The sequence below is a fragment of the Phalacrocorax aristotelis genome, chromosome 1 (assembly GCF_949628215.1).
Source record: "Phalacrocorax aristotelis chromosome 1, bGulAri2.1, whole genome shotgun sequence".
Lineage (NCBI taxonomy): Eukaryota > Metazoa > Chordata > Aves > Suliformes > Phalacrocoracidae > Phalacrocorax > Phalacrocorax aristotelis.
In genome coordinates, this window is record NC_134276.1 from 166,679,857 (window position 1) to 166,695,920 (window position 16,064).

Below are 16,064 nucleotides of genomic sequence, written 5' to 3' on the forward strand. Positions count from 1 at the left end.
AGACAGTATGTTTCACCTTGAAAAGCCTCTAGGGGCCTTGGAAGATAGATCCTTCCCCCACCTTTAAGAATTTGCATCTTATTCAGATATGAAACCAGCTGAAGATAGACACAGCGTACTTCAGAAAGGCAGCAGCAGAGAGATTCTTCAGCTGTTGTACTGATGTAAAAAGTAACAACCTCCATTTGTACCCAGTAAAAAAATGTTTTAAAGCAGTGTAAGGGGGAACTGGGTCTGGGAAATCTTAACCAAAGTTAACAGTGGAAATGTAATCTAAAAAATTGGTGCAGGCACCATCTGACATCCCCACGGAAAACAACGATACTATACTTTAGGCCTGAAGCTTGTTTTCTAGCAGTGCTTCTTAGAGGAATGCAGCCGCCATTCGCAACTCATTGTACTGTTCAGAATATGCAACACGGGTGGTGCTAGCTTTTCCTGCGAGCGACCCTCAGGGGTGGAAGGAAGGAAAACTGTTGAGCTTCAAGTCAGTTTACACCTTTCAATCTAAGCACGTTGATGCTAAATCTGGTTTTAATGCATTAAGTGTAGCATAAAAAAATGCAACAGCAATATGGCATGAGGTAGTAAATCACTACAGAGTTATGCTCCCAGTTCAGCTTTGGTCATAACAAATGGATGGGTTAACTGGCATTATCCTGGATCTGGTTTTTTTTGTCTTTTTGCTGTCAGGTAAGACTGGCACAGCAGCATGAAGAGAGCAGAAACTCAGCATCGTATGTTTTGGCTAACTGTTCAAAATCCAGTACAGTGGTCGTGGAGCCACAGCCTCAGACTGACATTACTTACAGCTCATATTTACAGTCCATTTATGTTTTGAGAGTTATTTCCCCAACTATAGAAATATGTATTATCTTTCACGAATGATTGTTGTTACACTGACATAGCTCCCTTGCATGGACACCGGGCCCTTATTGGCTTACCTCCGCTGCTTCCAAAGTGACAAAAGATAAAGAAGCATCCTGTAACACTTTAGTGCCACCCTATTTCAGAGCAGCAGACTCCTCTGGGAAGCAAAGTCCATAAAAAATCCTTGGCACAAAACTTTCCTTTATTCCCTGGCTCTACGCTTTTCATCGTTGCTCCTTGGGAACAACAGGCACCCTCCAGGCAAGGTAAAGACAGGGAAAGTAATACGGGAAACAGCCAAAATGTGCACATACATAACAATTAACACTGGAACCTGCAAACCTGCAACTATCACCAGGGTTAGACCTTAACACAGCTGAGGATCTGCACCTTTATTGTTTGTTTCCTTCGAAGGAAAGAAAGCTTGTATTTTGTAGCCCAATGCAGCAATCAAAGGGGACAGAGAATGAGTTCATGATGAGCAAGCTGAAAAGATTGTTCTAATGTTTTTACAGGGGAAAAAAAAAAAACAGGAGGCAGTCCCTATGCCTATTACATGATTTGTCTTAAAGGTTGGAGTACAAAACTGTTGTTCTGCCGTGCCTTCTGTGCAGCATCCCAGTACTTAAACAGCAAGTTCTGGTTTTCAAAGCCCAGAACGCCTGCCTCTACCTGAGAAACAGGAAGTCATTTTTTGCCTCTTGCCAGTATAAATGGTGACAAAAGGAAAGTTTAGGGGAAAAAGTGCAAGTGATGTGAGACTATGGCCGTTCTCAGTGGTTGAAAAACTGCTGTAAGCTTGCCTAAAAATGTGAAATATGCTGAATGTAGAAGCCAAAAATCCTTCCTGTGTAGGACCCTCCCAAATGCCTGGAATTTGTTAGTTTTCCTAAAGAGTGAGAAAGAGCTTTTCAGTCATACAGTCATCTTTGACATGAAAACTCTGAATGCTTTCTAAATTATCTCAGATTTCTAGGTTTGAGTTTCCCCAGGTTTATGATTCCTTACTTCTAATGCCACCCATAAAAACACAACAGGTAGTTTTTGTTGTGCTGCACTAAAAAAAATGAATTTTCTATATCTGTGTGTTCAAAAAAGTATCCTAAATTCTGTAGAGGGTTTGGATAACATCTAATCTGTAATGAAGTACAGTTGTATAATCTGTATTCACATGTACTATTTGCTGCACTAAAAAAAATGAATTTTCTATATCTGTGTGTTCAAAAAAGTATCCTAAATTCTGTAGAGGGTTTGGATAACATCTAATCTGTAATGAAGTATAGTTGTATAATCTGCATTCACATGTACTATTTGCTTCATAATAGATAGTAGGACTGTGAAGGCTATAAATCCATCCACGGCAAAGGCATTTAACTGTGCTACAGACATGCCCTTGTCTTAGACAGAGCTGATATGACGGAGAAGATATAAATCTTCCTAGCTAAAGGAAACGTAAGAAACCTACATGAAGTATTAATTCAGTTCTTGCTGCGCAGTGGGTTTCACGATGAAAATAATGCTTCTCTCAGAATGGCAACAGAAACTGGAAAGCATTACTATAAATAAAATAAGCAGTTGCCTAATCATTATGGCGCAGTGTAACTACTTTCCAGAGTCACTCATTTCTTCCCCACATTCTTGATTAATGTAGAAAAATCAGGTGGCTTTTTAGCAGCTCTAGCTTATCAGAAATGTCTCTTTAAGCATAATCCAAGTAGAAATGGCAAAGCAGTAAGAAAAAAGCACGCCTTACTATAATGGGGCGTATCGCTTCTAGAGCAGTTCTCTTACAGAAGGAAAATCACACCTCCCCCTGAATTTGCCAGTGGGTGCAGTTTTACCAGGGGGACAGGCCAGGCACCTGCACTCTTGCTGGCACCCACTGGGGAAGGCTGCTGTACCTGTGTCGCCCAAGGTGGCCCACAGAGGGGTGGTTGCCCTTGTTACGAATACAGGGGCGCCTGGTGCCGTGGGTGGTCTGTACGACGCCCCCAGGCAGCGACAAGAAATGTGTACGACTGAAGGGTATAACTGTTTTGAAACTTCTCACTACTGACACTGTGATAGACAAAGGCTGGTACCAACAATGACTGAAAACAGAAGTATCAGCTCCTTCTTAAGTATGCTGACAGAAATGAAATGAAAAGGACGATTTACAGGGCAGTTTCCCACACTGAATCATTTTCAAAGAAGAATTATCTGGATATCTATTTTTATCATACATGGACAGAGATAGCGCAGAACCTGTATTTACCATATGTAAGCTATTACTTCAGCTCCAAGATTCTTGAACCTTCTGTGGATTTAAGTTGCTGTCTACATTTAGCTAGTAATAATTTCATACGAAAAAGACATCTGTGTTAAGAGAAGAGTCAGGTTACAAAATCAAGTATTTAAAAGCTAGAAAGGGACACAAGCACGGAAGCACACGCGCTGTAGAAATGCTGGTGAGAAACAAATACCCACTAGCGTACCTGAGTGCCTTGGAATTAACGGAGTCAACTCGGCAACACCGCTGTCACATTAAAGAGAATTATCATCCCCACTTTACCTATAGGAAACTGAGAGGGAGGTTTTGCACACAGCTAAGGCGCATTTAGTTCTTTCAGTTAGTTTTGAAGCATCACTAGATTATTTTGCTTTAGGGACAGTAGGCTCTCCTGCCAAAGAACAGCCGACAAGAAATTTAACTGAACCATTGGTAGTTGTGGTTGTTGTGGAAAGGGATGACCCTGCTCTTTATGCTGTTGCAGGCCACGGACCCTGACGCTTTCCTTGCGTTGGCTCTGGTAGCTGTGCCGCCAGATCTGCGTGCTGAGCCAGCAGCTGCTGCGGCACAACTGCACAACCGATCCAAGTGGAACAGGGGAAACAAGCAGGCAGGGGCGGACAGGGCAGGGCGAGACTGACTGTTTTGTGACAGCCTGCACTCACGTTACACTAGGTATATTAGTGTGAAACCACACCCTGAAAACTTTGACTCCTGTCAATAGTTTGTACGGTCAGGAGATGAACCCCTTGCTGCAAGCCAGAGGCAACGTTCGTCTGGCAACGATGCGGAACGCTCAGAGCAGCGCACCTGCTTCGGCGGCCACACAGAAATGCAAGCAGATTGCCACCACTTCTTGCACCCAGCTCTCTGGTGGCTGGTCAGGCAGAGACATGAGAGACTTTGTGGGACCAGGGAAACATCTGAAAGACTATGCATCCAATAAAAATAAAAAAAAGGACTAGCCACATAAATGGAGGTCCAGTCAGCGCAGCACGTGAGGCAGTCCTCCTCTTCTATTCAGACCTGGCAAAATCTGAGTCAGCTGAAATGCTGTGACCAGTTCTGGGCACTTAAAAATGCAACTTATTTGGAAAGACTCCAGAAGCAAGTTATACAAATAATCAGAGGCCCAGCAAACATGGTCTGTTACTCTAGAACAGCTGTGGAGGGTCATTAACAACTTTCAAATATGTAAGAAGTACCTACAAAAAGGAAGAGAATAAAATTCTCCACTGCAATGGCACGAGGGCTGGATATAAATAACGGCAAAAGATACATCAGGGTTGAACTACACATACTCCCTTTGTAACAGTAAGGGTAGCAAAGCACTGGAACAGAGCACTTGAGGAAGATGCAGAATTTCTGTTTCTGAAAGGTTTGAAGGGTATATGGAACAAGTATTAGCCTGTAGAAACAAAAGTATATCTTTAAAAAAATGCACATAATTTGATGGCTCTGCTGAGTCTGTTTTCTAAGACCTCTGTATTCTCTTTATTTTCTCCCATGGTTTATGACACTAATAATCAATCCTTACAAACTTAGAATTGTATCTCTGGCATGTTTCTTTCTGTCCCTCAAATTCAGGCCCTTGACAAACTATTCTCTTTCCCTCCTAATTAAATATCATTAAGTGTCAAACTTTCCAGTCCATCCAAATCACTAAGGTGTTACTTCTAGGACTCACTGCTTCATATCTAGATCAAAGATTAAGTACTTTCTGTGTCTTTCTGCCTTTGGCACCTCCGTGTGTGGAAATGGCTACTCTGAGAAAACTCTTCTGTTCCACAGCCCGAGCCCACCGCCCTCCAACGCGCCTCCCCTGGCACCCCGCTCCCCTCGCCCGCCCCGTCAGGGTTTTGTTCGCCCTCAGGGTTCTTAACACAGCATCTCTCCCAGCTCTCGGCTCTGGACCACTTGCTTCCCCTGCCTTTACTTCCACTCCTTTTCATGGGAAGTTCTGTACTGAAAACAGGCTGTCCCTGCCATTTTGGGGGCCTCTGTCCCATTTAAAATTTCAGGTCACTCCTTCTACACATCTTTCTGACTTTTCTCTCATCATTTCCACACAGTGGAAAACTTAAAGTAGATCTTTGACGCGTTCTTGCTTTTTGTGTTTAAGCGTGGTTTTTAGAGTCCTGTACACACAAACACCATAAACAATTACTTTTATCCAACGGGATCTTTACGATGACGTAGACACAGCACTAACCCCGCGCCACGGCTCCCCTTTGGCTCCGCGCACGCTGGTTCCCAGCCGCGGACCCCGCGCCGCGAACCCCGCGGGGCGGCATCCCCCGCCCCGCCCCGGCCCCTCCCGCCCCCCGGGCCCGCCGCGGCGGGAAGGAAACTGGTGTCCGCGTTTCCTCCGCCCCCCACCGCCCAGGCACTGTTTCGCCCCAGTGCTTCCCCCAACCTGCCGCTGTCGGAACCTGGAAGCCACGTGCTTCCCGCACCCCCGTTTCTTGCGTTTCTCTCCGCAGGCTGCCTCGTCCGTGACACCGTTCAGACGGCCCCCGTTGTATACTTCTGTTTTTCCTCTCAGGCTGAAGCAAAAAGAGAAGACCCTAAGCTTTAGGGGAGGAAGCCCCTCCGTTTCCTCCGAGATGAAGACGGTAAAAGCCGACGGAAGAAAGCAAGGGCGAAGAAGAAAAGGAAGTGACCCCGACGTGATTCGAACACGCAGCCTTCTGATCTGGAGTCAGACGCGCTACCGTTGCGCCACGAGGTCCTGCTGGGCAGCCGCAGGCAGAGCGTTAGAACTCGCCCACCGCGGGCCGCCGGCCGCGCCCCCGGACCCGCAGGGACAGGGCCGGGGAGGTCGCGGGGACCGGTGGGGGCGAGGACCCTCCTCACTGGCTGTGACAACCGCAGCGGCTCGTGCCGCACCCCCTCCCCGGCCCCTCTCCGCCGCCACTGCTTCGTTTCCCGCCTTCCCGCGCAAGTACGTTAACTGTCCCCACCCACCGCTCGCCGCCGGCAGCAAGGGCTTTCCGCCCCCCGGCGGGGCCGGGCTCGCCGCCCGCGACCCTGCCGCCGTACGCGGGCTGCTCGGTCCCGGATCCCGCTGCCCGGAGACCGCTCCTCCGGCGGAAACCCCGCACTTACCGCGCCCTGGGGACGTGGAGTGTGCGCGTTCGTTTGCGCATAAAGGCAGGGCGGCGAAGAAAGCAGATAAGGCAGTTCCTCGTTAGTATAGTGGTGAGTATCCCCGCCTGTCACGCGGGAGACCGGGGTTCGATTCCCCGACGGGGAGGCCGCAGAACACGTTTTTGATCCCGCACCCCTGGAAAGGTGCGGGGTGGGGGGCCGCAGCCGCTGTTTTTTGCCGCCCGGGGGCCCACGGCGGGGCGCGGGGCCTCTCTCGCCGAGGAAAGGCGGGGAAACAAAAAGCGCGGGCGAGCGCGCCACTCCCCGTCGGGGAATCGAACCCCGGTCTCCCGCGTGACAGGCGGGGATACTCACCACTATACTAACGAGGAGCCGCAGGACCCCCCGCGCCCCGCGCAGCCGCTCCGCGGGGTGGGGGGGTGGGGTAGCCCCGGGGGGATCTCGGGGGGCATAGCAGACCTCCGCCCGCCTTCCCCGGCCCGGCCCCGGGAAGGCTGCGGCTGGGCAGGAGCGCTGCTGGTGTCCTGCAGCTTGTCCAGCACAGGGAAGCGGTGGGGAGAGGGCGGGGGGAGCAGGAACGCTCCCACACAGCTCGTGTTTTGTCCGGATCCTTGCGCACTGCCGTGGGGAGGGAGAGGTATCGTGCCACACCAGCCGTAGCTCTTGCCTTCCCTCCCGCCCCACAGCAGAGCTATGTGGGACCTGCATGTGCGGGTCTGGGAAGATTGCGGTGCGAGGGAGTTGCCCGACGGGAGGCGGTGAGGAGCGAAGCAGCAGCTCGGATGTCTTTGCGTTCGTATTTTTGCATCTCGTTCACGCAGTTTGTTTTTACGGCAACCTGAGAAGCCCTGGAGTCAGCAGTCCGTGGGGTGAAGGGACTCGAGCACCTGCTTCTTACCTACCTAAAAAGGGAACGAGAGAATTGGAAACCAGTTACTTTGAGATTTGAAAGTAAAAGGCAGAAGGACACATACTGACCATATGGCTTGATACCGTAGGGGTCAGCAGCAACACGGTTTTAAGTTTGTATCGCAGTGACATTAGACAGGAAACTATATTTAATTTGCTAGCTTGTTAGATGAAGAATAAATGCCGTATAATAAACAAGCGATCGGAACAGCTGGTGTTTTCTTTCAATGGTCTCTGCTAGTGCTGATATTCCTTTGGGAAAAAAAACCCCAGCTTAGCTTTTTCAGACAAGTGTAGCTAAAGGACAAACAGCAACCAATAAGTAGACATCTAAATATAAGTGACCTGTAAAAAAAGCATTTCTAAAAATTGGCCTACTCGTTTAAGCATTTGAATATAAACATGTGTTTCTCAGTGGATGCAACAGATTCAAATTTTGTCCTGACAAGTGAAAAATAACAACTAGAGTCTCATAATAATTTCATTACTTTAGAGATAGTATAATGAGATCAACAGGTAGGACTGTGATCAAGTGATAGGCTTTAAACCTCCCAGAGCAGGATCAAAACCAGCGTTGTTTGCTAGGCTGGTCTAAACTTGCTGTGCAGGTTCAAATTTTATTCAAAAGATGTTGATGGTCAGCTTTAAGCTGGGAGACTTTCTGGTGGATCAAACATTGCGCGTTTGCATTTTGTGGGACCGGTCACACTTCGCTAGTTTAGATCTTTTTGCTGGTCACTTCTCAGTTCCTTCTGTTCCTTGACCCTTGTGGTCAGGTAGCTGAGATGTGACCGAGTGGTGGTGTTTGCTGCAGTCAGACCTTCCTTAGCTGCTGCTGTTTACCTCACAGCTAGTTTTGCCTCAGGTTCCTGCACAGACCTCTCCTTGGGTTGCCTTCTCTTGGAACAGGACTCCTGCTATCTCCCTAACAACTCTTGCAAATATTTAGCATTGCTAAGCACTTTAAGAATTCTGGAGGCAAGCTCACAACAAGTTGTATAGACTTTATACTGTGTTCTTCACTTTGTCCATGAAGGGAAGAGCAGATCTGGGTGGGAGTTCTGGGCCTGCTGGAGATACGGGGAAAGCCTACAGCGTGACAGACTCTTGAAGCACCATTTTCAATAGCTCAGTATGTTGCTAAGGGTGTTTTGTCAGAAAGCAGCTAGTTTAGTAACGAGAGTCCTTGGTCATGCCTCAACTTGCTGCTCTGCTTCTGCACACCTGCTCCCATTTTGGGACAGCTATTTCTGACTGCATCAGCCATCTTGTATATCCTCCACCCCTACTCCCAACCAGGGCAACCCTGAACCAAAAGTGCCAGTCAATATGGCAGCTCATGCCTTTGCACAGCTTCCTCCCACTCCCCATTTGGCAGGGGAGAGCAAGCATATCTACTAAAAATACCTACTATGGCCTGAGCTGGTGACGGCGATTATGAAACAACCCTAAAGAAGTGTTAACCAACTGTCCCGCTATGGTGAAAACTGTGACCACCTTTGTTTTCTCAGTGAAACCTAATACGCTTCGGAAGCCAGACTTTCAAAGACATCTTTGTGTACCCCAACCAAGATGACTTATCCAAAGCTGTCTAAGAAGTGGTGCAAGAAGAGACGTAGAGGTATGAGTCAGCACAGCAAAAGTGCTGTTTTGAAGTGGATGGACTGTTACAGGGCTGCAATGGCTCGCAGTTACAGAGCAGGTGCATTCACTGTTGATTTGCCACAGCTGCAAAGTGCAGAGCAGAACAGGTACTAGGAACTAGTATCAGCGTTCCAAAGTCTGTGAAGCATCTGCCTTCTCCTCAGGATCTGCATACAGCTATTCCACGTGTCCAGACCTGACAATCTTGTTCCATGCTCTCATCATCATTGCACCAGCCACTAGAGACCTGCTCCCTGGAGCAACAGCCATCTGCAAGAGGCCCTTTACGACCATAAGCAGGGGTAGGGCTGGGATCTAGCACATGATTGTAACTAGAAGCTAGTTACCAGCTTGCTTAGCTGAAGCTCTGCTTGCAACTTGTCCAGTTGAGTTTTGAATGTCATCATGGATGGGAGATTCCACAACCTCTTTGCCACAACAGGTTGTCCACCCTCGCTGTGAAGAATTTTGTCCCCCCTTATATCTACTTGGATTTGCCATGTTGCAACTTTATCAGTTGCCTTGTGTCGTTTTGCTGTGCACCTCCGAGAAGAGTCTGGCTCCATCTTCTCTATTCCCTCCCACTGGGTAGCTGAAGACAACAATTAGATCATCCTATAGCCTTCTCTTCTTCAGGCTGAACAGACCCAGCTCTCTCAGCGTCTCCTTGTTTGTCATATGCTCCAGCTCCCTGTTCTTTTGGTGACCCTCCATTGGAGTCATTCTAGTTTGTTGGTATCTGTCTTGTATGGCAGTGCCCCAGACTGTGCGCAGTACTCCGTGGGCACTCTCACAAGTGTCAGACGGGGGTGGGGGCAGTAATCATTTCTCTTGATCTACTGGCTATGCTGTTACTAATGCATCCCACTATACAATTAGCTTTCATTGCTATGAGAGCAATTGCTCACTCAAGTCCATCCTTGTTGTTCACTGGGATGCCCAGGACCTTTTCTGCAAAGCTGCTGGTTACCCAGTCAGCTCCTGGCTGTTGTATGGGTTTATTATATCCAGGGTGCAGGACTTTACATTTGCCTTTGTTGAACTGGAAGACGTTTGTGTTGGCCCATTTCTCCAGCCTTTCAAAGTCCTGCTGAATGGCAGCCCTGCCCTTGAGTGTATCGGTTGCTCCGCTCAATTTCAATCTCATCCACCTGTGTCACCTGCTGATACTTGCCTTGACAAGGAATTATTACTGGCATACTGAGGTTCAGTGCAGCTGCTATAATCCTTGGCAGTGTGATCTGGGATCTGTGCTATGGCAGCTGCTTGAACTTCTCCTGCCATGTAGAACTACCCCTGCTTCTAGCACTACGGTTGCTCAGGTGCGACGCTGAGGCTGTGGCTTCCTTTTGCAGATCTGAGACGCAAACTGAAGTGCAGCAGTGCTTCCTTGAAAGCACTGCCTGGCAGAAAGCTCGGCTGCACAGAATATCCTCACAGTGCAGCTGTGCTGGCATCCCAGTGTCCGTAAGCAGTGGATTTGACACAGTGGAATGCAGGACACCAGCAACATGTTCATGGTAACACTGGTACAAAGTCAAAGTACTATCTCTAATTTGAAGTAGCCACTTAAAATTTGGCCACATAACAATGTCTTGAACTGGATGAAGCCTCTTACACCAGGGCATCTCTCAGTATAAAACGCTTGTTGAACCATACTCTGAACATTATGCCTTCCATTAAATACCTTAAGGTTTCTTTTCCACATAAAGAACTGCACTGATGGCCATATTTTATACAAATAGGAAGCTGTTTGATATGGTGATTACTTTCCATTTTCTTGAGGTAGCTTTTGGTTAGCTTAAAATACATTCATACATAAAAACATATCTGCTTCAGATTAGTCAAGGTGAGTACTGAGTGACACTTGTTCGGTGTCACCTCCAAAGCACTACAGCCTTCTGGAGAACTGCCCTGATACCGAAGAGTTATCTTCTGGGTTTTTGAAACCAGAGTCCATGAAGGAAGCTAGGAAAAGCAAATGAATTGTTGTTGGGTTTAGATTTGTTGTACAGAGGTGTATAACCCATTAGGAAAATGTTAGGGGTCGGAACTGAGGAAAATTTTTAAAAGCTGCAGAAGTGGTTTTGCCTCTTCTGCAGTTTATGGAGTCATCTGGAAAGTGTCAGCAGGGGGAATGTGCTAAGTGTAGGACAAAATCTTGTTAGGGCAGCTCCTTGCACCAGCAGTTCTCTCCTAGCTGTCGTTGCCACAATGATCCGGGTGGCCTGAAAGAAATGAGGATAGTCCTCAGAACCAGCAGCGCTGACAGATAAATTTTGTGAGCAGTAAGTCAGGCCCTCATCTCCTTGCCAGACTGTAAAATGGCACAAGTAATTTCAGCCCAATGACTGTAATTTTATATTCAGTGGTGGGGAGGGGAAAAGAGACTTTTGTAGGTGCAGAAATTAATAGCTTCTAAATAAATGTAAAAACACAAACCTGGGTGAGAAGTGAAGCCTGTCACTAGTGTGCCCTTTAGGGTGCCCCAGTCCAGAAGAACTGCTGCAAACTGAATATATTTGATTCTGATTACTCTTCATAGCTATTTTGTACGTGCTTATTGCTGCCCATTCACACATACCCAACACGCCATCTGCTCTTTGTGATCTATTTTGCATTTAATTTTTGTCTGTACCCTCACCCTCTGAAGTTCACAGCACAGGATGTAATGAGCTTTCAGTAAGAATGTGTAAGTTATCAAATGGCTTGTTAAGTTACAGGACTTCTTTCTGTATAGTTTTTGGCCTTATACAATTTCTGTCCAGTGCAATGGATTTTTGTGCAGTCTGTATGACTTAGTGATCTCTTTCTGTGCTAATGTATTTTGATCAAGCTAAAACTAAGTTATTAGAAAAAACAGTTTACATCAGTTAAGGGGATGAGTGATCAGACATCCCGTGTAAAATCAAGAGCTGAAGAGCTGAAAAATTCAAGGTAAAGGGGACTGTGACATTGTATGTCGGTGCTTGGTGGATTAGAGGGAGGAGGGGCTTAAGGGGCTTTCCCCTATTAGCATGCCTGGTACAGTTTATACAGGAGTAAATGCAGCCACACAGCTGGGCAGCTTCCTCTCCGTGTTGCATCATGTGAACTGTCTAATAAATGGAGCCTTTTAAAAACTTGTTGGAGGAATCTCAGGGCTTGAAAATTTATGTCCTAAGAACTGTGAAATAAAGTAGACAAGAAGTACCCATGCAGAACTGCGTTTTCTGTTTAGGCAAAAAGCACTCTGAAAGAAAAGTTGAATAGTTGGATCTAGCCATCTCTGTTCCTATAGCATGGTTTAAATCCAGTAGATACTCCCAATACAAATAAAATCCTTCTCAAAGGGAATCTACATTCTGATCACTTTTCCCCTCAGAAGGGATTGCCAAGCAAATATACTGAAGAGATACCATAAAAAGCTGGAAAATTCAAACCAGGATAAGCGGAGGCTGGCTGGTTTTAATGAATAATTTCAACTCTAGAATAGCAAAAACTGAGAGATGTCCTGCTTAGAAGTCAGAGGACAGGGCTCAGTAATAAAAAGAAGACTGATCAGGTTTGTATATTCTGGTGTTTGAGATGTATTGTTTTGGAGTAATCTCAAAAGGTTGTTTATGCAGCAAAGCCTTTAGAGACCTATCATGATGCTCCAAAACCCAAATAAATTGTGTACTAATATAAGTGTTCCTGTGTAATGCAGCTCTGGATACTAGAATATGCCTGCCATATGACTAGAGGAATAGTCATAACTTTCTAGCTGTGAAGAAAAACTGCAGTGGACGCAAACAATTTCACCATTGGTCTGACTTGGTCTGAAATACGGCATTTCTTAAAATCTTGAAATTGTGAACAATTTGTTTCAAAATAGACTAATCATGTAGTGCCTAAGGAGAAAAACTCTAGAGACAAACGTGGAAAAAAAAAACAACTGTCATATACAGCTATAATGTAACTATTGGGTCTGACTCTTGCATCGTATCAGGTCTAGGAGTAAACAACTGTCATTCGAAAAAAAGGAATAATGAATGTAATAAAGCAAAATGAAGTGTAGAGACAGGAAAAACATGGAATAGCAAACCCCACAGAAAGTAACACAGGAAAAAGTACCATAGACTGAAGTTAGGTAACCAAAACAAAGACATCATGAGATAAAGGCGTCACACAAATAAATTAATTCTACTGTAAAGAGCGTGGGGAGATATTTAAAGGCGTTGGGTTTATAAAACTGTACATGAGGGAATATGCAATGAGTTTAACTTTGTCTTAGAAAGCTGATCATCACAAACCTGTTTTATGCATTCTGATGCTCACTTAATAGACATCATGGGCAAGTGCAGGCCAAGTAATTACGGTGGGAAAACTGGACATCAAAACCAAAGATGAGCACAGGGAGGAGGTGCTATTAAAACCAAGGCCTCTGTGCTTGCTTAAGGCATGGAATTAGAAATACACATAAGATCATACAAACTTGAAAAAAAAATTTTACGCTCCCACATCAGAACTCACTGATGCCCCAGACCTTGAGTAGTGCTTGCTGTTCTCTAAGTTTGACAGATTGTACTGCTGTAGTACTGAAAAATCAGTAGGTAAAAAAAAAAGTCAGTGTGCTAAGCCAAGAATGAATACAAGTCAGTTTAGTTTTTATCTAGTATTTAACACAAGGGAAACTGACCTTACCTTGAAAGCACTCTCAGAATGTGTCAGTATAAAGGGAAATTTATCTATGTTTTTCTGCTTTTGTGAAGGTTTTGAGGAGTTTCAGCATGACAGACAGATGTGCATCACTGAAAAATGTATTAATGACTCACAAAATCCAGAGTTTAGAAAACACTGTAGCAGAGAGAAAACCATATTGAAACATCAGAGTGCATTATCAAGGTACATTTTGTCTGTGAAAGCATTTGCTATTAAGTAGAAAGCATAACAAAAGGCAGTTTGGTATCTTCTATATGGCATCTGAGTTAATGGAGCTTATATGAACAATATAATGTCTGTTAGCAACCTTTCCCTAAGAATTCAGTTGGAGAAGACCTTCAGAGCTTAATGAATGTTTTGAAAAAAAGTTATGATAAATGTTAAGAAAACAGAAGTGCTAAAAATAGTCTCAGCAAACGACAAAGTTGACAACTCATTTATTTTAACAACCGAGCACTAGGTCAAAGGTACCAGCACTCCAGCAACTTGTTGTAGTGCTGGCTTCATTGTGCCTTCCTGGTCCTCCAGTTGCCACCATTTACTACTTCATTGTGTTGTGCATGGGGAACAGAAGAATAGCTCCCTTTCTAGACAAAACTATGGCTTGTTGGGGTAATGGTCTCCTCCCTTCTCCTTTCCTTTGGATACAAAGAGCACATGACATGGAAGCCACGCTCTTTTCATTGCAGTAGTCCATGTACACAGGGAAACCTTGAGGAACCCCAAGCGGTCCTCATGACTAACAAAACCCAGTAAGGCTTAATTCTCCTTTCAGTAGTTGGTTTTTATCCTCGCAATGTGTTGTACTATTACTCCTACTTCTGGCTTCTCCACCTGCACTCTTTTGTCTTCCTTTTCGCTATTGTGTGTCCCCCCCTTTTCTTTTTTACTCTTTTTCCTTAAGAAAAAACAGGATGCCCCATGTCTTGTCCAAGTCATGGGAGTGCAAAAGAGTGACCTGAAGGCTGGAGGAAACTGCTGGTCCTGTTCAGCCATGCCAGAAGATCCTAGGATTGGCTTCTTTTGCTTCTGACACAATTTTCAGTGGGTGGACGAGTAATATCGGTTCTTGGATTTAGCAGATGGAAGAAGGAAGATGGCATAAAATAAAACATTAAAAAGCCTTTACAGAAATTAATTGCCATTTTCAATGTTATTCATGACAGAGAAAAGCAAATGTGCACATTCACCAGAGATTGTTCAAGATGTGATGGATGGTTAACCATCTTGCTCAATTGTAAAAGCCTGACACTTAAAAAAAGATGCAGAAATGAATCACAGTGCACTTTAAATTTGATACAAGAGATGAATATTTAAAGTCAGTTGAATAGGCAAAACCTCAAATGAGGAACTGTTGAGAATGATGTTCTTAGAGCACAGCTGCTTGAAGTAAGAGCTTAACGCTACTGTGTATCTGCAATACATCGCCTGACAATCACCAAATTACTCTTAATTCTAGTAAAATCAAAGAAAATCCAGCAAGAGAAGAAATATCAGATGCATTGCTGGGTAGAATCAGATTCAGAGAACACAGGACATTTTACAGCTTTCTCACAGCCGGTAAGGATGGGAGATGGTGATCTGCAATCACTGGTTTGGAGATGTCAGTTTAGAGAGATGAGAAAAAGGCTGAGGAATTGGTGCAGGCAAAACGTGAAGCAAGACATTGTCAAGGTGACAATAAAAAATTAAAATAAGGGGTTATTAAAGTGCAGGGCAATGCAAAATAATGCATCTATTCCTGGGGAAAAAATATAAGCAAGTTTTTTTTTTAATTTACATTAGTGTTCCTCATTATGTGTGATTGGAATGTGGAGATTTTTACTTCAAAAGGCACAAAAACCTGTGCTTCAGAACAATAATCTTTGTTCCTTTGCTGTCTGCTTTTTTGCAGGATAATGATCTTTCTGTAAGGTTTGTTTTGTTTTGTTTTGTTTTTCCAAAAGAACTAGAATTTCAAGTTTGCAATTGCATTGGCTCCCTCTGGTGGCATTCTGGAACGCTCTACTTTATAGTCCAGTAAAGTTACTGATCCAAAATTAGTCTGATAGCAGAAATTTGAAGTTACTATTTTATGTAATTGTTATATTCAGAATAGGAGAAACAAATAAATCGTACCTCTTAAATCCAATTCAGCCTACACAAAATCAGCTCATAAAATGCAATTCTAGCAATCTGGGTCAAAATGGTTGGAGAAAACATCATTCATTTCCCCTCCCTCACATTCTCTTAACTGAAGCCATGGAGAGCATTTGGGCAGTACGTGTTTGGAAAGGGGAGGAGTTACAACAATGTCTTTACTATGGGACTGGCCTGTTTCACTTGGCAGCAAAAATCAGTCAGTCCCTTACAGCAAGTTTTAATAGGAGGATTTCCATTTTAAAATTAAGGCACTTGGCAGCTGTTCCCACTTGCATCCTGAGAGTTCTTGCCAGAGCTGAAACCAGATGTGCAGTTAATGCCTGCTTTTGTCCATTTGTTATTAATAATTAATATAGAAAAGAGAGGAAAGAAAGGATAAAGAGGAGCAGGAAATGGAGAAGTGGTTAGATCATTTCCCCTGTTTATGCATGTGGGA

At 44.9% G+C, this 16,064-nt stretch overlaps 3 non-coding genes across 3 annotated transcripts; 1 reads left to right on the plus strand and 2 right to left on the minus strand.

Moving 5' to 3' along the window:
* Window positions 1-5,798: 5,798 nt before the first annotated feature.
* Window positions 5,799-5,870, minus strand: TRNAW-CCA (transfer RNA tryptophan (anticodon CCA)). The gene has a single exon. It is a non-coding gene; the product is annotated as a tRNA-Trp (tRNA).
* A 453-nt stretch (window positions 5,871-6,323) lies between these two features.
* On the plus strand, window positions 6,324-6,395 carry TRNAD-GUC (transfer RNA aspartic acid (anticodon GUC)). The gene has a single exon. It is a non-coding gene; the product is annotated as a tRNA-Asp (tRNA).
* Window positions 6,396-6,549: 154 nt separating this feature from the next.
* On the minus strand, window positions 6,550-6,621 carry TRNAD-GUC (transfer RNA aspartic acid (anticodon GUC)). The gene has a single exon. It is a non-coding gene; the product is annotated as a tRNA-Asp (tRNA).
* Window positions 6,622-16,064: the final 9,443 nt, after the last annotated feature.